Raw genomic sequence first — 20,474 nt, 5'->3', positions numbered from 1 at the left:
TTTATTGATTGGACCCTAGGACTATTCTGTATCACAATTAGTTTGAACTAGATTTTTATGCTTAGGATAGATTTAGGACATTAAAAAAATTGACAGTTGGTACTCTGAGGTAGTCGAAATGTTCTTCAGTTCTGAGGTGAGGTAAATTTGATGCTCAGAAGTTAAGGTAGAAAGCATTTGATTGAGAAAAATAGTTTATTAGGGAGAGGAAGTGAAATAGCTTTGGAGTCATAAAGACATTTTCATTTGTCATGTGCTTTTTAGGTGTTTGAGCTTGGGCAAGTTAATTAACATTCTTGAGCCTCTATTTTCTGATCCATGAAACAAGGTGATTATTAGGATTAAATGAAAGAATCTATATAAAACACTTATCCCAGTGTCTGGTGCAGAGTAAACACTCAATAATTATTGGCTAATAATCATATTAATGACACTAAACATAAAATAACACCATTCTGAGTACATGAGTATATTCAGAGATGGGATCTTAGACATTGTCTAAATTAAGCATATTGCTTAATAGTTGAGGAAAATGGAGTCTATAGAAATTGAGAACTTTTTCCTCTTTCATTAGGCATTATAATTCAATCAGTGCTGGTGGCAAAGTAGGCCATCTGAAGAAGAATTAGGTTTCCTAAAGTGTTCTCTGAACACAACCTGCAGATGCATTTCAGGGATAGATATACATTTTAGAAATAAAGCAGATTTGATGTGCTTCTATTAATTGTGATTTCTTGACCATGTATCATGTTCCAGGTGGTTATTTGCACATGATTTCTTTTAATCTTCACAATGACCTGTGGAGATAGGAACAGTTATTTTTCCCCCATTTTATAGATGAGGGAACTGAAGTACAGAAAACTGTAGTGATTTGCTCAGGTCTTACAACTAGTAAGTGGTAGAACAAGATTTTGAATGTAAGTCTGATTTACTCAATAGATCATGCTCTTAGCCCCATGTTCTACACTATTAGAGAAGGAAAAAGACAATCTTGGAATAATGTCATTTTATCATGGTTATCCATACACCAACACTTAGAGGCAGGTCAAAACAGGTGATATAGACATTTTCTTTGAGACAGGATGCTTGGTTTCCACTTTATTACAGTGCAATGAAAGTATCTTTGTAGAGCTCAGTACATTATTGTCATCTGCCTCTTTCCCTTCTTTACAAAATATGGGTAAATATATTTCAGCAAGATGTTTAGAAACTTAACATTACTGATTAGAAATCTTTAGATTAATAACCCAGTTTTGCTCACAGAAAACACATCTGGACCTGTTTCACTGAACTCCCATGATTCTTAAAAGAAGGGATCTTGTTCATAATAATCTCAATTTCTTTTCTTTTTTAACAGCTTTATGGGAGTATAATTGCTTTACAATGGTGTGTTAGTTTCTGCTGTATAAAAAAGTGAGTCAGCTATATGTATACATATATCCCCATATCTCCTCCCTCTTGCATCTCCCTCCCATCCTCCCTATCCCACCCCTCTAGGTGGTCACAAACCACCGACCTGATCTCCCCGAGCGATGCAGCTGCTTCCCACTAGCTATTTTACACTTAGTAGTGTATATATGTCAATGCTACTCTCTCACTTCGTCCCAGCTTATACTTCCCCCTCCCCGCCTCCTCAAGTCCATTCTCTACGTCTGCATCTTTCTTCCTAACCTGCCCCTAGGTTCCTCAGAACCTTTTCCTTTTTTCTTTTTAGATTCAATATATATGTGTTAGCATATGGTATTTGTTTTTCTCTTTCTGACTTACTTTACTCTGTATGACAGACTCTAGGTCCATCACCTCACTACAAATAACTCAATTTCGTTTCCTTTTATGGCTGAGTAATATTCCATTGTATATATGTGCCACATTTTCTTTATCCATTCATCTGTCGATGGACACTTAGGTTGCTTCCATATCCTGGCTATTGTCAATAGAGCTGCAATGAACATTGTGTTATATGACTCTTTTTGAATTACGGTTTTCTCAGGATATATGCCAGGTAGTGGGATTTCTGGGTCCTATGGCAGTTCTATTTTTACTTTTATAAGGAACCTCTATACTGTTCTTCATAGTGGCTGTATCAATTTACATTTTACTTTTCTCCACAGCCTCTCCAGCATTTATAGTTTGTAGATTTTTTGATGATGGCTATTCTGACTGGTGTGAAGTGATACCTCATTGTAGTTTTGATTTGCATTTCTCTAAAAATTAGTGATGTTGAGCATTCTTTTATGTGTTTGTTGGCAATCTGTGTATCTTCTTTGGAGAAATATCTACTTAGGTCATCTGCCCATTTTTGGATTGGGTTGTTTGTTTTTTTGATATTGAGCTGCATGAGCTGCTTGTAAATTTTGGAGATTAATCCTTTGTCAGTTGCTTTGTCTGCAAATATTTTCTCCCATTCTGAGGGTTGTCTCTTCAACTTGTTTATGGTTTCCTTTGCTGTGCAAAAGCTTTGAAGTTTCATTAGATCCCATTTGTTTATTTTTGTTTTTATTTCCATTTCTCTAGGAGGTGGGTCAAAAATGATCTTGCTGTGATTTATGTCATAGAGTGTTCTGCCAATGTTTTCCTCTAAGATTTTTGTAGTGTCTGACCTTACATTTATGTCTTTAATACATTTTGAGTTTATTTTTGTGTATGGTGTTAGGGAGTGTTCTAATTCAATTCTTTTACATGTAGCTGTCCAGTTTTCATAGCACCACTTATTGAAGAGACTGTCTTTTTACCATTGTATATTCTTGCCTCCTTTATCAAAGTAAGGTGACCATATGTGCGTGGGTTTATCTCTGGGCTTTCTATCCTGTTCCACTGATCTATATTTCTGTTTTTGTGCCAGTACCATACTATCTTGATTACGGTAGCTTTGTATAATAGTGTGAAGTCCAGGAGCCTGATTTCTCCAGCTCTGTTTTTCTTTCTCAAGATTGCTTTGGCTATTCGGGGTCTTTTATGTTTCCATACAAATTGTGAAATTTTTTGTTCCAGTTCTGTGAAAAATGCCAGTGGTAGTTTGATAGAGATTGCACTGAATATGTAGATTGCTTTGGGTAGTATCATCATTTTCACAATGTCGATTCTTCCAATCCAAGAACATGGTACACTTCTCCATCTGTTTGTATCATATTCAGTTTCTTTCATCAGTGTCTTATAGTTTTCTGTATACAGGTCTTTTGTCTCCTTAGGTAGGTTTATTCCTAGGTTTTTATTCTTTTTGTTGCAGTGGTAAATGGGAGTGTTTCCTTAATTTCTCTTTCATATTTTTCATCATTAGTATATAGGAATGCAAGAGATTTCTGTGCATTAATTTTGTATCCTGCTACTTTAGCAAATTCATTGATTAGCTCTAGTAGTTTTCTGATGGCCTCTTGAGGATTACCTATGTATAGTATCATGTCATCTGCAAACAGTGACAGCTTTACTTGTTCTTTTCTGATTTGGATTCCTTTTCTTTCTTTTTCATCTCTGATTGCTGTGGCTGAAACTTCCAAAACAATGTTGAATAATAGTGGTGAGAGTGGGCAACCTTGTCTTGTTCCTGATCATAGTGGAAATGGTTTCAGTTTTTCACCATTGAGGATGATGTTGGCTGTGGGTTTGTCATATAAGGCCTTTATTATGTTGAGATAAGTTCCCTCTATGCCTACTTTCTACAGGGTTTTTATCATAAATGGGTGTTGATTTTGTCGAAAGCATTTTCTGCATCTATTGAGATGATCATATGGTTTTTATTCTTCAGTTTGTTAATATAGTATATCACATTGATTGATTTGCATATATTGAAGAATCCTTGCATTCCTGGGATAAACCCCACTTGATCATGGTGTATGATCCTTTTTTTTTTTTTTTTTTTTTTGTGGTACGCGGGCCTGTCACTATTGTGGCCTCTCCCATTGCAGAGCGCAGGCTCCGGGTGCTCAGGCTCAGCTGCCATGGCTCACAGGCCCAGCCGCTCTGCGGCATGTGGGATCTTCCGAGTCCCGGTCATGAACCCATGTCCCCTGCATTAACAGGTGGACTCTCAACCACTGCGCCACCAGGGAAGCCCTGTATGATCCTTTTAATGTGCTGTTGGATTCTGTTTGCTAGTATTTTGTTGAGGATTTTTGCCTCTATGTTCATCAGTGATATTGGCCTGTAGTTTTCTTTCTTTGTAACATCTTTGTCTGGTTTTGGTATCAGGGTGGTGTTGGATTCATAGAATGAGTTTGGGAGTGTTCCTCCCTCTGCTATATTTTGGAAGAGTTTGAGAAGGATAGGTGTTAGCTCTTCTCTAAATGTTTGATAGAATTTGCCTGTGAAACCATCTGGCCCTAGGATTTTGTTTGTTGGAAGATTTTTCTTTGCTTTTCTAAGAATTTGTCCATTTCTTTCGGGTTGTCCATTTTATTGGCATAGAGCTGCTTGTAGTAATCTCTCATGATCCTTTGTAATTCTGCAGTGTCAGTTGTTACTTCTCCTTTTTCATTTCTAATTCTGTTGATTTGAATCTTCTCCCTTTTTTCTTGATGAGTCTAGTTAATGGTTTATCAATTTTGTTTGGTTTATCAATTTTGTTTACCTTCTTAAAGAACCAGCTTTTAGTTTTATTGACTTTGCTATTGTTTCCTTCATTTCTCTTTTCATTTATTTCTAATCTCATCTTTATGATTTCTTTCCTTCTGCTCACTTTGGGGGTTTTTTGTTCTTCTTTCTCTAATTGCTTTAGGTGTAAGGTTTGGTTGTTTATTTGAGATGTTTCTTGTCTCTTGAGGTAGGATTGTATTGCTTTAAACTTCCCTCTTAGAACTGCTTTTGCTTCATCCCATAGGTTTTGGGTCATCGTGTTTTCATTGTCATTTGTTTCTAGGTCTTTTTTTGATTTCCTCGTTGATTTCTTCAGTGATCTCTTGGTTATTAAGTAGTGCATTGTTTAGCCTCCATGTGTTTGTATTATTTACAGATTTTTCCTGTAATTGATATCTCATCTCATAGCATTGTGGTCATAAAAGATACTTGATACGATTTCAATTATCTTAAATTTACCAAGGCTTGATTTGTGACCCAAGATATGATTTGTCCTGGAGAATATTCCATGAGCACTTGAGAAGAAAGTGTATTCTGTTGTTTTTGGATGGAATGTCCTATAAATATCAATTAAGTCCATCTTGTTCAGTATATCATTTAAAGCTTGTGCTTCCTTATTTATTTTCATTTTGGATTATGTGTCCATTGGTGAAAGTGGGGTGTTAAAGTCTCCTACTATGATTGTGTTACTGTCTATTTCCCCTTTTATGGCTGTTAGCATTTGTCTTATGTATTGAGGTGGTCCTATGTTGGGTGCATAAATATTTACATTGTTATATTTTCTTCTTGTATTGATCCCTTAATCATTATGTAGTGTCCTTCTTTGTCTCTTGGGATAGTCTTTATTTTAAAGTCTCTTTTGATTTATGATTTTTTTTTTTTTTTTTTTTTGCGGTATGCAGGCCTCTCACTGTTGTGGCCTCTCCCATTGCGGAGCACAGGCTCCGGACACGCAGGCTCAGCAGCCATGGCTCACGGGCCCAGCCGCTCCGCGGCATGTGGGATCTTCCCAGACCGGGGCACGAACCCGTGTCCCCTGCATCGGCTGGCGGACTCTCAACCACTGCGCCACCAGGGAAGCCCTGATTTATGATTTTGATTTAAAGTCTCTTTTGATCTCTGATACGAGAATTGCTACTCCAGCTTTCTTTTGATTTCCATTTGCATGGACTATCTTTTTCCATCCCCTCACTTTCAATCTGTATGTGTCCCTAGGTCTGAAGTGGGTCTCTTGTAGACAGCATATATACGGGTCTTGTTTTTGTATCCATTCAGCCAGTCTATATCTTTTAGTTGGAGCATTTAATCAACTTATATTTAAGGTAATTATTGATATTTATGTTCCTGTTACCATTTTCTTAATTATTGTGGTTTGTTATTGTAGGTATTTTCCTTCTCTTGTGTTTCTGCCTAGAGAAGTTCCTTTAGCATTTGTTGTAAAGCTGGTTTGGTGGTGCTGAATTCTCTTAGCTTTTGCTGTTCCGTAAAGGTTTTAATATCTCTGTCAAATATCAATGGGATCTTTGCTGGGTAGAATAACCTTGGTGGTAGGTTTTTCCTTTCATCACTTTAAATATGTCCTTTCACTCCCTTCTGGCTTGCAGAGTTTCTGCTGAAATATCAGCTGTTAACCTTATGGGGATTCCCTTGTATGTTATTTGTTGTTTTTCTGTTGCTGCTTTTAATATTTTTTCTTTGTATTTAATTTTTGATAGTTTGATTAATATCTGTCTTGGTATGTTTCTCCTTGGATTTATCCTGTTGGGACCCTCTGCCCTTCCTAGACTTAATTAACTATTTCCCTTCCCATATTAGGGAAGTTTTCAACTATAATCTCTTCAAATATTTTCTCAGTTCCTTTCTTTTTTCTCTTCTTCTTCTGGGACCTCTATAATAATTCGAATGTTGGTGCGTTTAATGTTGTCCCAGAGGTCTCTGAGACTGTCCTCAATTCTTTTCATTCTTTTTTCTTTATTCTGCTCTGTGGTAGTTATTTCCACTATTTTATATTCCAGGTCACTTATCCGGTCTTCTGCATCAGTTATTCTGCTATTGATTCCTTCTAGAGAATTTAAAATTTCTTTTGTTGTGTTGTTCATCATTTTGTGTTTGCTCTTTAGTTCTTCTAGGTCCTTGTTAAGTGTTTCTTGTATTTTCTCCATTCTATTTCCAAGATTTTGGATCCTCTTTACTATCATTACTCTGAATTCTTTTTCAGGTAGGTTTCTTATTTCCTCTTCATTTGTTTGGTCTGGTGGGTTTTTACCTTGCTCCTTCATCTGCTGTGTATTTCTCTGTCTTCTCGTTTTGTTTTACTTACTGTGTCTGAGGTCTCGTTTTCGCAGGCTGCAAGTTTGTAGTTCTCATTGTTTTTGGTGTCCGCCCCCTGTGGCTAAGGTTGGTTCAGTGGGTTGTGTAGGCTTCCTGGTGGAGGGGACTAGTGCCTGTATTCTGGTGGATGAGGTTGGATCATGTCTTTCTGGCGGGCAGGACCACACCTGCTGGTGTGTTTTGGGGTGTCTGTGACCTTACTATGATTTTAGGCAGCCTCTCTGCTAATGTGTGGGGTTGTGTTCCTGTCTTGCTAGTTGTTTGGCATAGGGTGTCCAGCACTGTAGCTTGCTGGTCATTGAGTGGAGCTGGGTCTTAGCATTGAGATGGAGATCTCTGGGAGAGCTCCCGCCAATTGATATTACATGGAGCTGGGATTTCTCTGGTGGACCAATGTTCTGAACTCAGGTCTCCCACCTCAGAGGCACAGGCCTGACACCTGGCTGGAGCACCAAGACCCTGTAAGGCACACGGCCAGTTATGTGGGGAGTTTCTTGCCTTTTGGGAAGTCTGGGGTCTTCTGCCAGTGTTCAGTAGGTGTTCTGTAGGAGTTGTTCCACATGTAGATGTATTTCTGATGTATTTGTGGGGAGGAAGGTGATCTCCACCTGTTACTCCTCCGCCATCTTGAAGGTCTCTCACAATCTCAATTTCTTTTTAGTTATCATCATCATTGACTGTTTTTGCACCGACTATGTGTAAACATCTAGGCTAGGTACTGGTGGTTCTAACACAAAAGTCCTGTCTTCAAAGACCTTATAATATATTTTGGGAAATAAGACCTTTCACTGTATAAATCATAATTTAAACAATTGACAGCGTTCAGGTAATTGCAGTCATAAGTTAAATAGGAATTGTTAAGATGGAACAAACGCAACCTCTGTTTTGGCTGAGGAAAGAAATACAGCATATCTTATTTTATTGTACTTCACTTTATTGAGCTTCACAGATGTTGCATTTTTTACAAATTGAAGGTATGTGGCAACCATGCATCCAGCAAGTCTTTTGGTGACATTTTTCCAATAGGATTTGCTCACCTCATGTCTCTGTATCACCTTTTGGTAATTCTCACAATATTTTAAACTTTTTCGTTATTATTATATTTGTTATGCTGCTGTGTGATCAGTGATCTTTGAAGTTATTATGTAATTGCTTTGGGGTGCCATGACTGCACCCATATAAGACAGCAGGCTTAACAAATAAATGTTATGAATGTTCTGACTGCTGCCCCAACCGGTTATTCCTTTGTCCCTTTCCTAATACTTGGGCCTCCCTATTTCCTGAAACAGAACAGTATTAAAAATAGGCCAATTAATAACCCTACAATGGCCTCTAAGTGTTCAAGTGAAAGGAAGAATCACACGTGTCTCACTTTAAATCAAAAGCTGGAAATGATTGAGCTTATTGATGAAGGCATGTCAAAGTTATGTCAAAAGCCAATATAGGGCTTCCCTGGTGGCGCAGTGGTTGAGAGTCCGCCTGCCGATGCAGGGGACACGGGTTCGTGCCCCGATCCCGGAAGATCCCACATGCCGCGGAGCGGCTGGGCCCGCGAGCCATGGCCGCGGAGCCTGTGTGTCCGGAGCCTGTGCTCCGCAACGGGAGAGGCCACAGCAGTGAGAGGCCCGCGTACAGCAAAAAAAAAAAAAAAAAAAAAAAAGCCAATATAGGTGAAAGCCAGGCCTCTTGTGCCAAACAGTTAGCCACGTTGTGAATATAAAGGAAAATTTCTTGAAGGAAATTAAAAGTTCTACTCCAGTGAACACACAATAATAAGAAAGCAAGATAGTTTATTACTGATGTGAAGAAAGTTTTAGTGGTCTGGATAGAAGATCAAATCAGCCACAGCATTCTCTTAAGCCTGATCCAGAGCAAAGTCTTAACTCTCTTCAATTCTGTCGAGGCTGAGGGAGGTGAGGAAGCTACAGAAGAAGAATTTGAAACTCACAGAGTTTGGTTCATGAGGTTTCAGTAAAGAAGCCATCTCCATAACATAAAAGTATAAGGTGTAACAGCAAGTGCTGATGTAGAAGTTGCAGCAAGTTATCCAGAAGATTTAGCTAATATTATTAATGAAAGTGGCTACACTAAATAACAAATTTTCAATGCAAATGAAACAGCCTTCCACTGGAAAAAGATACCATCTAGGACTTTCATAACTAGAAAGGAGAAGTCAATGTCTGCCTTCAGAAAGTCAATGGACATGCTGACTCTCTTGTTAGGGCCTAATGCAGCTGGTGGCTTTAAGTTGAAGCCAATTAATGCTCATTTACAGTTGAAGACTCTAGGGTTCTTAAGAATTATGCTTAATCTACTCTGCCTATACTCTCTACATGGAAAAACAAAGCCTGACGACAGCATATATGGTCACAACATGGTTTACTGAATATTTTAAGTCTACTGTTGAGAAGCACTACTCAAAGCAAAGATTGCTTTTGAAGTATTACTGCTCATTGACAACGTACCTGGTCAACCAAGAGCTCTTATGGAAAGGTATTGTACAATGAGATTAATGTTTTCATACCTGCTAACACAACATCCCTTCTGCAGCCCACGGATCAAGGAATAACTTTGACTTTCAAGTCCTATTAGTTAATAAATACATTTTGTAAGGCTATAAATAGTGATTCCCTTAATGGATCTGTGAAGAGTCAATTGACAATCTTCTGGAAAGGATTCACCATTCTAGATGCCATTAAGAACATTCATGATTCATGGGAAGAAGTCAAAATATCAACATTCACAGGAGTTTGGATCAAGTTGATTCCAACTCTCATAGATGACTTTGAAGGGTTCAAGACTGCAGTGGAGGAGTTTACTGCAGATGTGGTGGAAATACCAAGAGAACTAGAATTAGAAGTGGGGCCTGGAGATGTGAATGAATTGCTGCAATCTCATGATAAAATTTAATGAATGAGGGGTTGCTTCTTATGGATGAGCAGAGACAGTGAAATCTACTCCTGGTATAGATGTTGTGAAGATTGTTGAAATGACAACAAAGTTTTTAGAATATTACATAAACTTAGTTGATAAAGCAGAAGGAGGGTTTGAGAGAATTGACTCCAATTTTGAAAGAAGTTCTACTGTGGGTAAAATGCTGTCAAACAATATTGCATACTACAGAGAAATCATTCATGAAAGGAAGAGTCAATTGATGCAGCGAACTTTATTGTTGTCTTGTTTTAAGAAATGGCCACAGCCACTCCAGCCTTCAGCAACCACCACTCTGATAAGTCAGCAGCCATAACACTGAGGCAAGACCCCCCACCAGAAAAAGATTATGACTAGCTGAAGGCTCAAATGATGTCTAGCATTTTTTAACAATAAATTATTTTTTAATTAAGATATGTACATTGTTTTTTTAGACATAATGCTATTGCACCCTTAATAGACTGTGATATAGTGTCAAGATAACTTTTATGTGCACTGGGAAACCAAAAAAATTTGTGTGATTCACTTTATTGCAATATTCGCTTTATTGCAGTGGTCTGGAACCAAACCCGCAATATCTCTAAAGTATACCTGTTTACTGTTAGTTACCAGACACAAATCGATATTTTGCTGAATGAGAGCACAACATCATATACTTCTTATTAAAAGAGGAGAATATCATTTAATTTTATATCATTCCATTTTACTGAAACTATACCATATGTTTGAATAAAAGTCACCAACCTAGAATGTCACATCAGGGCAAGGCCATTCACTGTAAAATGAGTGATACATCAACCAATGAGATTTTTGTTTTGCAACGAGGTGATGGGAAGAAATTGAGAACCGAAGGAAATGATTTCCACTTCTGGGTGATATTCATAAACAACAATTGAAATCTGTTTCAGGTTAGAATCTTGACAAAAGAAAGAGATTATCCACAGGAGAAAGGAATATTATTATATAACCAGTGCAAATTTTTAACAGGTTCTGAGAAAGTTTAGTTCCAAATATTTGTTTTCCCAAAAATTTAAATAAATTCTCTACAAGGATGATTTTACTATAAACAAGTTACTAGGTTTTGCACTATTACTCTAATTTGGGATCCTATTTATAATGGAAAAACCTTAACAATAATTTGTTCAATTAACCCAATTCTGATATATATGGGACAAAATAGCAATCTAGATTACGCATCTATTTCTGCATTCTTGGAGGTGGCAGTTAGGCCTTATACTTAGACCTTCATTTATTGCTATTGTCTTCTAACTAATTGAAAGAAGTAACATAATTCGAAGATCATGATCTCTTGTGCATTGCTGCCTCTTAGTTGGCAACCATTGTACTTTTTGCTTCCAACATGAAAATGTGCTATTAATTAGATCACTGAATCAACTCCCCTCTTGAGAAAGAAAATGATCCCCAAGGAATTGAAAGAAACCTAACCTGTCGGTGGAGCACATTTAATATGGGAATCCATTTCTGAGGAACACTATGGACCAACACCACACTGGCTGCCCTTTTCTGGAATCTCTTAGAAACAGAAAGGCTGCTATTGTTTATGAAAGATCTAAAAGCACTAATGCTTGAAGGGACCAAGAGAGAGACTTGCATCATTATAATTTGGTATAAATCTCTATCGTTGCATTTAGCACATTATATAATCATTCATGTTTTCTTGTCTGCTAGCTAAATTGTGTGTTCCAAGAAGGCAAGGGCCGAGTCATATTCATCTCTGTATTTCAGCACTTGACAAAATTACTAGCCTATTTTAAGGGTTTATTAAATGTTTGTAGTTAATGCCCAATTTCTTTATAATGTTTTCAATCCTGTATTTCTAGCTAAATAAACCATTCCTTAGGATTGGTTTCTGCATGTGAGATAATACATATTGCTCCTGACTACATTATCATTTTTCTTTTGTAATTTTCTAGTAATATATAAAATATATTTTAATTTATCTTCTATAACATGTGCCCTGTAATACATAGAGGAGAATGATTACATACTCTAAGAATAATCTTTAACCCAAGAAGATTTCCACAAGAGTTATATTCTTCTTTAATTTTATCTCTAACACCAAAGTCAAGATATGATTAGATCATCTGAAGGTAACTTTTCATCAACCACAGATTTGCGAGCTATGCCTCTCTTAATTTTACTCATAGAATGTTCTTGTTGTTATAGACAAGAAGATGGGGGTTCTCTGGGCCTTATAGGAAGGGTTAAAACACAGTCATTAAAATCTAAAAATGAGGGCAATGGCTAAATTCCAAGCTAATAAAAAAGTTACATGCTCTGCATGATTTTTAATGACCATATGGTAACAAGGAGGCTATTCAATTATGGTAATTTTAATATATTTGGTGTTCAATCTACTTTGCTTATTTTATTATTATCAGAGACTAACACCAATTTAGCATTGTATGGTTTTTCATTTCAGGATTTTGAATATATTTCTCTCTTCAATACTTCAAATAAATACTATTTTTTAACCACCAGTGGAGGTCTATTAATTCAAATTTCTGATTGTTATAGAATCCGTGGTCTAAACTTGAAATTATTAATCAGTTGTTGAGTCCACTGATTAATAATTTAGGTATTATTTCAGGTAAATCATGATCAAGTCCATTTCAAAGATGTGACACTAAAGCCCAAAAAGGTAACAGAGCTAGTAAAAGAAGAGAAATTAGATCTCATGGGCAATTTTCTTCTACTCTCATTTTTTCATCTGACAGTTGGGGTTTAGTGAAATTCATCTCTTCATTACCTACCCTACCTTCCTCTTTAGCCTCAAAACTCTTTTTTTTTTTCATCTGTTCAAATACCTGTGATATTAAATGCCAGGCTGTTTTTACTTATGCCACTTCAATCCCTTAGGTCTATAGTCTTCCTTTTAATTAAACCAGGAGACAGGAAGAGAGAATGGAGTTTGTTTTTTATAGCTTATATTCCATTATCGAAGATGCAGAAACATTTGTAACCGAGGTCCTAGACATGTTAAATTCCTAATATTATAATACCTTATGTAACGGCAGTCAAATGAAGATGATTAATATGGTGATAATTCAAGTGCTAACCATCACCTCCTTAGGTATGTATTATGTCACTTGCAACATTGAAGATAAAATTTAAAGAACTGAAAGCACTCATAAATTCTCTTGGAAGCTTTGGGTGATTTTTTTACGTTGATTGAAACGAAAGGAGAAACATGAGGCCACTTCAGAATGTCATTAAAATATTTATCTCTTGAAATGTATAGGCAGTAATATCTTCATGGTCTACACATACTACTTATGGTGATGTCCATATCATGGTGAAAACAAAATACCTGAGGTGGTTTCATGTAAGCCTATAATAAATGGCCACTAAAGTTCATAAGAAATATAAAGTCTATCCTGACATTAAGGAAAACTTAATGGGTTTGGGTGTGAGAGTGTCTGTGCATGTAGAAATACACATACACCACTGAAAACTGCTATGTTCCACGTATCCTCACTAGACTGTGTTTTGTCTAGAAAATTACCAGAAGGGTAATAAACCCTCACTGGAATCGGCATGTTCTTGGTTTTGATAATCAGATTAGCAGATCCAGATATTGGATTAGTAAGAGTTCCAGAGATGTTTAGGCTCAGAGTAACTAGCTAGAATTAAACAAAATCAAAGAGGGGGATGTATCATCCAGGATGCCTACATGTTCATATCCAACCAAGAAAAAAATTTGACCATGACTAGAATACTGAATCCTCTTAACCTGTTGGCAAGTCCACATAGAATGTCAAATCACAGCTAGGAGAAATATAAAATTAGCAAGAGAATTTTAGTTGGATCATCTTAAGCTTTAGTTGAGTAGTCCCACTATGTAATCATGACATGTCAAAGATAATCACAAGTTGGATAATGCTGAAGATATGCTGACATTGTCTTGATAATTTTTTTTAAGAATCCATATTATTCAAACCCTTCTGTTAAAAATAATGCTGTCTATGCCCTGCTCATGTGCTAGGATCTTACCTCTTCAGGAATCTTTACTGACTTCCAAGCACAAATATGTTGGAGGGTTTGTTTTAATGCTCTACCCCAGGCTTGGCAAGGTGGATGTACCAGGGAATTAATATCCCTCAACCCATGACTGATAGCAGCTCCTCTGTCCCACATGTTTGATAACTCTGTGTGTGTGTGTGTGTGTGTGTGTTTACATGGTTTGTCATGGCTTTGTCTTATGGTTAAGCTTCAGTTGTTCACTCTTTTCCCTGGTTTTCATATTGCTCCATTTAGCTCCATTTATTGACTGTCTTCCCGCTCTGTTTCACTCCCCAACTTCCTGACATCAATGCCTACATTTCCCAAATAAAATACTTGCACTCAAATATTTGTTCAGAATCTACGTCTAAGCAATCTAAGACACCTTGAAAAGATAAGACACATATTAAAATGTATATTGATTTGGATACCCAATTGGTTATATTTTTCAAAGTGTTCGTTCCTGGTCACCTCAGTGTGCTATTTGTAAACATATTGCTTAGAGTAGATTTACTTCTATAAATGTGTGATCTATTTCAAATTTGTAGATTTTTCCTAAATTAAGTCTGAGATAATGACATTCATTCTAATTCCAATAAAGGTTTACTGCCAACCCCTTATGTTTACTGCATCTCTCATATTATTTTTTTCACACTCAGTGTCCCAGTCGTGATCCCATTTAGTTTTCCCTGTTCCAGGAGGAAGATGAGCAACCTATTTTATGTCCTATGTCCCTTTGGTAGTCTTCTATAGCTTTATAAATAGCTTTCTACCCTATATACCTGTTAATTAGGACATGAACCTCATCAGTTGGGTCTCCCTCAATATCTTACTCCTCAAGTGTTTTTTCTACCTCATGCCCTAATTATTGATCTTCTGTTCTTTAACTTTTTCCACTGAAACCCAGAGATTCTGGTCTCCTATCTCTAAATTCCCAAAACTCTTCCTTTCCTCTCATCAATTACCTGATTTGCCCATATTAATCCTATAGCAGTATGTCATTTCAAAACTTAATCTCTTTACGAAATATGGGAATTATAAGCAAAAATAATTTGTAAGACAAGTATATTATTCTTCTTTAAAGAAACAAATAATAATAGAAATGTTTTTTGATAAATGACTTTGCAATATTTTTCACAGTATTAATAAAATAAACCTAATGTTTCTTTAGGAGTTTATAAATCTACCTTGATTATATTCATAAGCTACCTCTTTTGACGAAGCTGTTACCAACACTCTTGTTTGAATATGCAGTGCTACAAAACAATAGCATTAACCCAGGTCATGTTTAAAAACTCCTATTCATCTTAGTGGGAAATTAATTTTAAGCTTACTTGTAACCATTTAGAGATTTGCACATCTAGGTCACTTGTCCAATATGCCAATACTCTGATTGAAGAACTAAAGCTAAATAATAAGCCTTCTTGGTGTTACTGTTCATTATATAACATCGAGTACCTATTCTCAGAAGGACTTTCTGATTGGCTACTTCAGAAGGACTAATAGAAAACAAAATGTTGAAGAATAAAGATAATCATCAACAATGTTTCAGCTGATTATTTAGAACATTATAATACTTCTTTCGGCAATTATATTATTTTTATGAAGCAAATAAAAAATAAAATTCTATACTTCATTCTCGACAAAAACCCTTGTCAAAATAGCTGCCATCTTCATTAATACCACACACATGTGCACGTGCCCACATACACACCAATATCATGCTTATGCATGAGTAAGAGTAGAAGTTTTTTCTTAAATTCAGGAACTACACTGGCTATCACCATTGCCAAAAGAAGTTAGTCAAGAGTGAAATTCTAGGTACAAATATGGAAAAGGAGTGACATTATTATTTTAAATAATTATTTTAAATTATTTTATTATTATTTTAAATACACAGAAACATTAAAATAGCTAAAATAAAAACCACAATTAAATCTTCAGTGTATTGTCCATAGATTATAAAAGTTGAAAAAATTTTAAATATACATTTTTTACTTTTTTTCTCATCACAAATATGGCATATTTCTTTTTTTATTGTTTTTTTTGAATTTTATTTAATTTTTTTTATACAGCAGGTTCTTATTAGTTATCTATTGTATACATATTAGTGTATACATGTCAATCCCAATCTCCCAATTCATCCCACCAGCACCACAACCATCCCCCCCTTTCCCCCCTTGGTGTCCATATGTTTGTTCCCTGCATCTGTGTTTCTATTTCTGCCTTGAAAACCGGTTCATCTGTACCATTTATCTAGATTCCACATATATGCGTTAATATAAGATATTTGTTTTTCTCTTTCCGACTTACTTCACTTTTTATGACAGACTCTAGGTCCATCCACATCTCTAAAATGACCTAATTTTGTTCCTTTTTATGGCTGAGTAATATGCCATGTTTATATGTGCCACATCTTCTTTATCCATTCATCTGTCGATGGACATTTAGGTTGTTTCCATGTCCTGGCTATTGTAAATAGTGCTGCAATGAACATTGTGGTACATGACTATTTTTGAATTATGGTTTTTTCAGGGTATATGCCCAGTAGTGGGATCACTGCGTCATATGGTAGTTCTATTTTTAGTTTTTTAAGGAACCTCCATACTGTTCTCCATAGTGGCTGTATCAACTTACATTCCCACCAACAGTGCAAGAGGGTTCCCTTTTCTCCGCACCCTCTACAGCATTTATTGTTTGCAGATTTTTGGATAATGCCCATTCTAACCAGTGTGAGGTGATACCTCATTGTCAAAGAGTGTTCTTCCTATGGTTTCCTCTAAGAGTTTTATAGTGTCCAGTCTTACATTTAGGTCTTTAATATATTTTGAGTTTATTTTTGTGTATAGTGTTAGGGAGGGTCCTAATTTCATTCTTTTATACGTAGCTGTCCACTTTTCCCAGCACCACTTATTGAAGAGACTGTCTTTTCTCCATTGTATATCCTTGCCACCTTTGTCATAGATGAGTTGACCATACGTGCATGGGTTTATCTCTGGGCTTTCTATCCTGTTCCATTGATCTATATTTCAGTTTTCCTGCCAGTGCCATATTGTCTTGATTACTGTAGCTTTGTAGTATAGTCTGGAGTCAGGGAGTCTGATACCTCCAGCTCCGTTTTTTTCCCTCAAGACTGCTTTGGCTATTCGGGGTCTTTTGTATCTCCATACAAATTTTAAGATTTTTTTGTTCTAGTTCTGTAAAATATGCCATTGGTAATTTGATAGGGATTGCATTGAATCAGTAGATGGCTTTGGGTAGTATAGTCATTTTCACAATATTGATTCTTCCAATCCAAGAACATGGTATATCTCTCCATCTGTTTGTATCATCTTTAATTTGTTTCAACAGTGTCTTATAGTTTCCTGCATACAGGTCTTTTGTATACTTAGGTAGGTTTATTCCTAGGTATTTCATTCTTTTTGTTGCAAAGGTAAATGGGAGTGTTTCCATAATATCTCTTTCAGATTTTTCATCATTAGTGTATAGGAATGCAAGAGATTTCTGTGCATTAATTTTGTATCCTGCAACTTTACCCAATTCATTGATTAGCTGTAGTAGTTTTCTGGTGGCATCTTTAGGATTACCTATTTATAGTATCATGTCATCTGCAAACAGTGACAATTTTACTTCTTTTCCAATTTGAATTCCTTTTATTTCCCTATCTTCTCTGATTGCCATGGCTAGGACTTCCAAAACTATGTTGAATAATAGTGGTGAGAGTGGACATCTGTGTCTTCTTCCTGACCTTAGAGGCAATGCTTTCAGTTTTTCACCATTGAAAATGATGTCTGCTCTGGGTTTGTCATATATGGCCTTTATTATGTTGAGGTAGGCTGCCTCTATGCCCAGTTTCTGGAGAGTTTTTATTTTATAATTTGTTAATATGGTATATCACATTGATTGATTTGCGTATATTGAAGAATCCTTGCATCCCTGGGATAAATTCCACTTGATCATGGTGTATGATCCTTTTATTGTGTTGTTGGATTCTGTTTGTTAGTATTTTGCTGAGGATTTTTGAGCCTATATTCATCAGTCTTATTGGTTTGTAATTTTCTTTTTTTGTAGTATCTTTGTCTGGTTTTTGTATGAGGGTGATGGCCTCATAGAATGAGTTTGGGAGTGTTCCTTCCTCTGCAACTTTTTGGAAGAGTTTGAGAAGGATGGGTGTTAGCTCTTCTCTAAATGTTTGATAGAATTCACCTGTGAAGCCATCTGGTCCTGGACTTTTGTTTGTTGGAAGATTTTTAATAACATTTTAAATTTCATTACTTGTGATTGGTCTGTTTATATTTTCTATTTCTTCCTGGTTAGTATTGGAAGGATACCTTTCTAAGAATTTGTCCATTTCTTCCAGGTTGTCCATTTTATTGGCATAGTAGTCTCTTATAAGGCTTTGTATTTCTGTGGTGTCTGTTGTAACTTCTCCTTTTTCATTTCTAATTTTATTGATTTGAGTCATCTCCCTCTTTTTCTTGATGAGTCTGGCTAAAGGTTTATCACTTTTGTTTATCTTCTCAAAGAACCAGCTTTTAGTTTATTGATCTTTGCTATTCTTTTTTTTTTTGTTTCTCTTTCATTTATTTCTGATCTGATCTTTATGGTTTCTTTCCTTCTACTAACTTTGGGTTTTGTTTGTTCTTCCCTCTCTAGTTCCTTTAGGTGTAAGGTTAGATTGTTTATTTGAGATTTTTCTTGTTTCTTGAGATAGGAGTGTATTGCTATAAGCTTCCCTCTTAGAACTACTTTTGCTACATTACATAGGCTTTGGTTGTCGTGTTTTCATTGACATTTGTCTCTAGGTATTTTTTGATTTCCTCTTTGATTTCTTCAGTTATCTCTTGGTTATTTAGTAATGTATTGTTTAGCCTCCATGTGTTTGTGTTTTTTACGGGTTTTTTCCCTGTAATTTATTTCTAATCTCATAGTGTTGTGGTCGGAAAAGATGCTTGATATGATCTCAATTTTCTGAAATTTACCAAGGCTTGATTTGTGACCCAAGATGTGATCTATCCTGGAGAATGTTCCATGTGCACTTGAGAAGAAAGTGTATTCTGCTGCTTTCAGGTGTAATGTCATATAAACATCAATTAAATCTACCTGGTCTATTGTGTCATTTAAAGCTTGTGTTTCCTTATTAATTTTCTGTCTGACTAATCTGTCCATTGGTGTAAGTGAGGTGTTAAAGTCCCCCTCTATTACTGTGTTACTGTCAATTTCCTCTTTTATAGCTGTTAGCCATTGCCTTATGTATTGAGATGCTCCTATATTGGGTGCATATATATTTATAATTGTTATATCTTCTTGGATTGATCCCTTGATCATTATGTAGTGACCTTCCTTGTCTCTTCTAACATTCTTTATTTTAATGTCTATTTTATCTGATATGAGTATTGCTACTCCAGCTTTCTTTTGATTTCCATTTGCATGCAATATCTTTTTCCATCCCCTCACTTTCGGTCTGTAGGTGTCCCTAGGTCTGAAGTGGGTCTCTTGCAGACAGCATATATATGGTCTTGTTTTTGTATCCATTCAGCAAGCCTCTGTCTTTTGGTTGGAGCATTTAATCCATTCACATTTAAGGTAATTATCGATATGTATGTTTCTATGACCATTTTCTTAATTGTTTTTGGTTTGTTTTTGTAGATCCTTTTCTTCTCTTGTGTTTCCCACTTTGAGAAGCTCCTTTAGCATTTGTTGTAGAGCTAATTTGGTGGTGTTGAATTCTCTTAGCTTTTGCTTGTCTTAAAGCTTTTGATTGCTCCATCAAGTCTGAATGAGATCCTTGCCAGGTAGAGTAATATTGGTTGTAGGTTCTTCCCTTTCATCGCTTTAAATATGTCATGCCATTCCCTTCTGGCTTGTAGAGTTTCTGCTGAGAAATCAGCTGTTAACCTTATGGGAGTTCCCTTGCATATTATTTGTCATTTTTCCCTTGTTGCTTTTAATGATTTTTCTCTGACTTTAATTTTGGTCAGTTTGATTACTATGTGTCTCAGCATGTTTCTCCTTCGATTTATCCTTCCTGGGACTCTCTGTGCTTCCTGAACTTTGGTGGCTGTTTCCTATCCCATGTTAGGGAAGTTTCCAACTATAATCTCTTCAAATATTTTCTCAGGTCCTTTCTTTCTCTCTTTTCCTTCTTGGACCCCTGTAATGCAAATGTTGGTGCAATTAATGTTGTACCAGAGGTCTCTTATGCTGTCTTCATTTCTTTTCATTTGTTTTTCTTTATTCTGTTCTGCAGCAGTGAATTCCACCATTCTGTTTTCCAGGTCATTTATCCATTCTTCTACCTCAGTTATTTTGCTATTGATTCATTCGAGTGTATTTTTCATTTCAGTTATTGTATTGTTTATCTCTGTTTGTCCTTTAATTCTTCTAAGTGTTTGTTCATTAATTCTTCTAGTTGTTTGTTAAACATTTCTTGCATCTTCTCAATCTTTGCCTCCATTTTTTTTTCTGAGGTCCTGGATCATCTTCCCTATCATTATTCTGAATTCTTTTTCTGGAAGTTTTCTATCTCCACTTCATTTAGTTGTTTTTCTGGGGTTTTGTCTTGTTTCTTCATCTGGTACATAGTCTTCTGCCTTTTCATTTTGTCTGTCTTTCTGTGA

This window comes from Mesoplodon mirus (assembly GCF_964341445.2).
Source record: "Mesoplodon mirus genome assembly, chromosome: 8".
NCBI lineage: Eukaryota > Metazoa > Chordata > Mammalia > Artiodactyla > Ziphiidae > Mesoplodon > Mesoplodon mirus.
Note: the sequence above shows the minus strand (reverse complement) of the source record.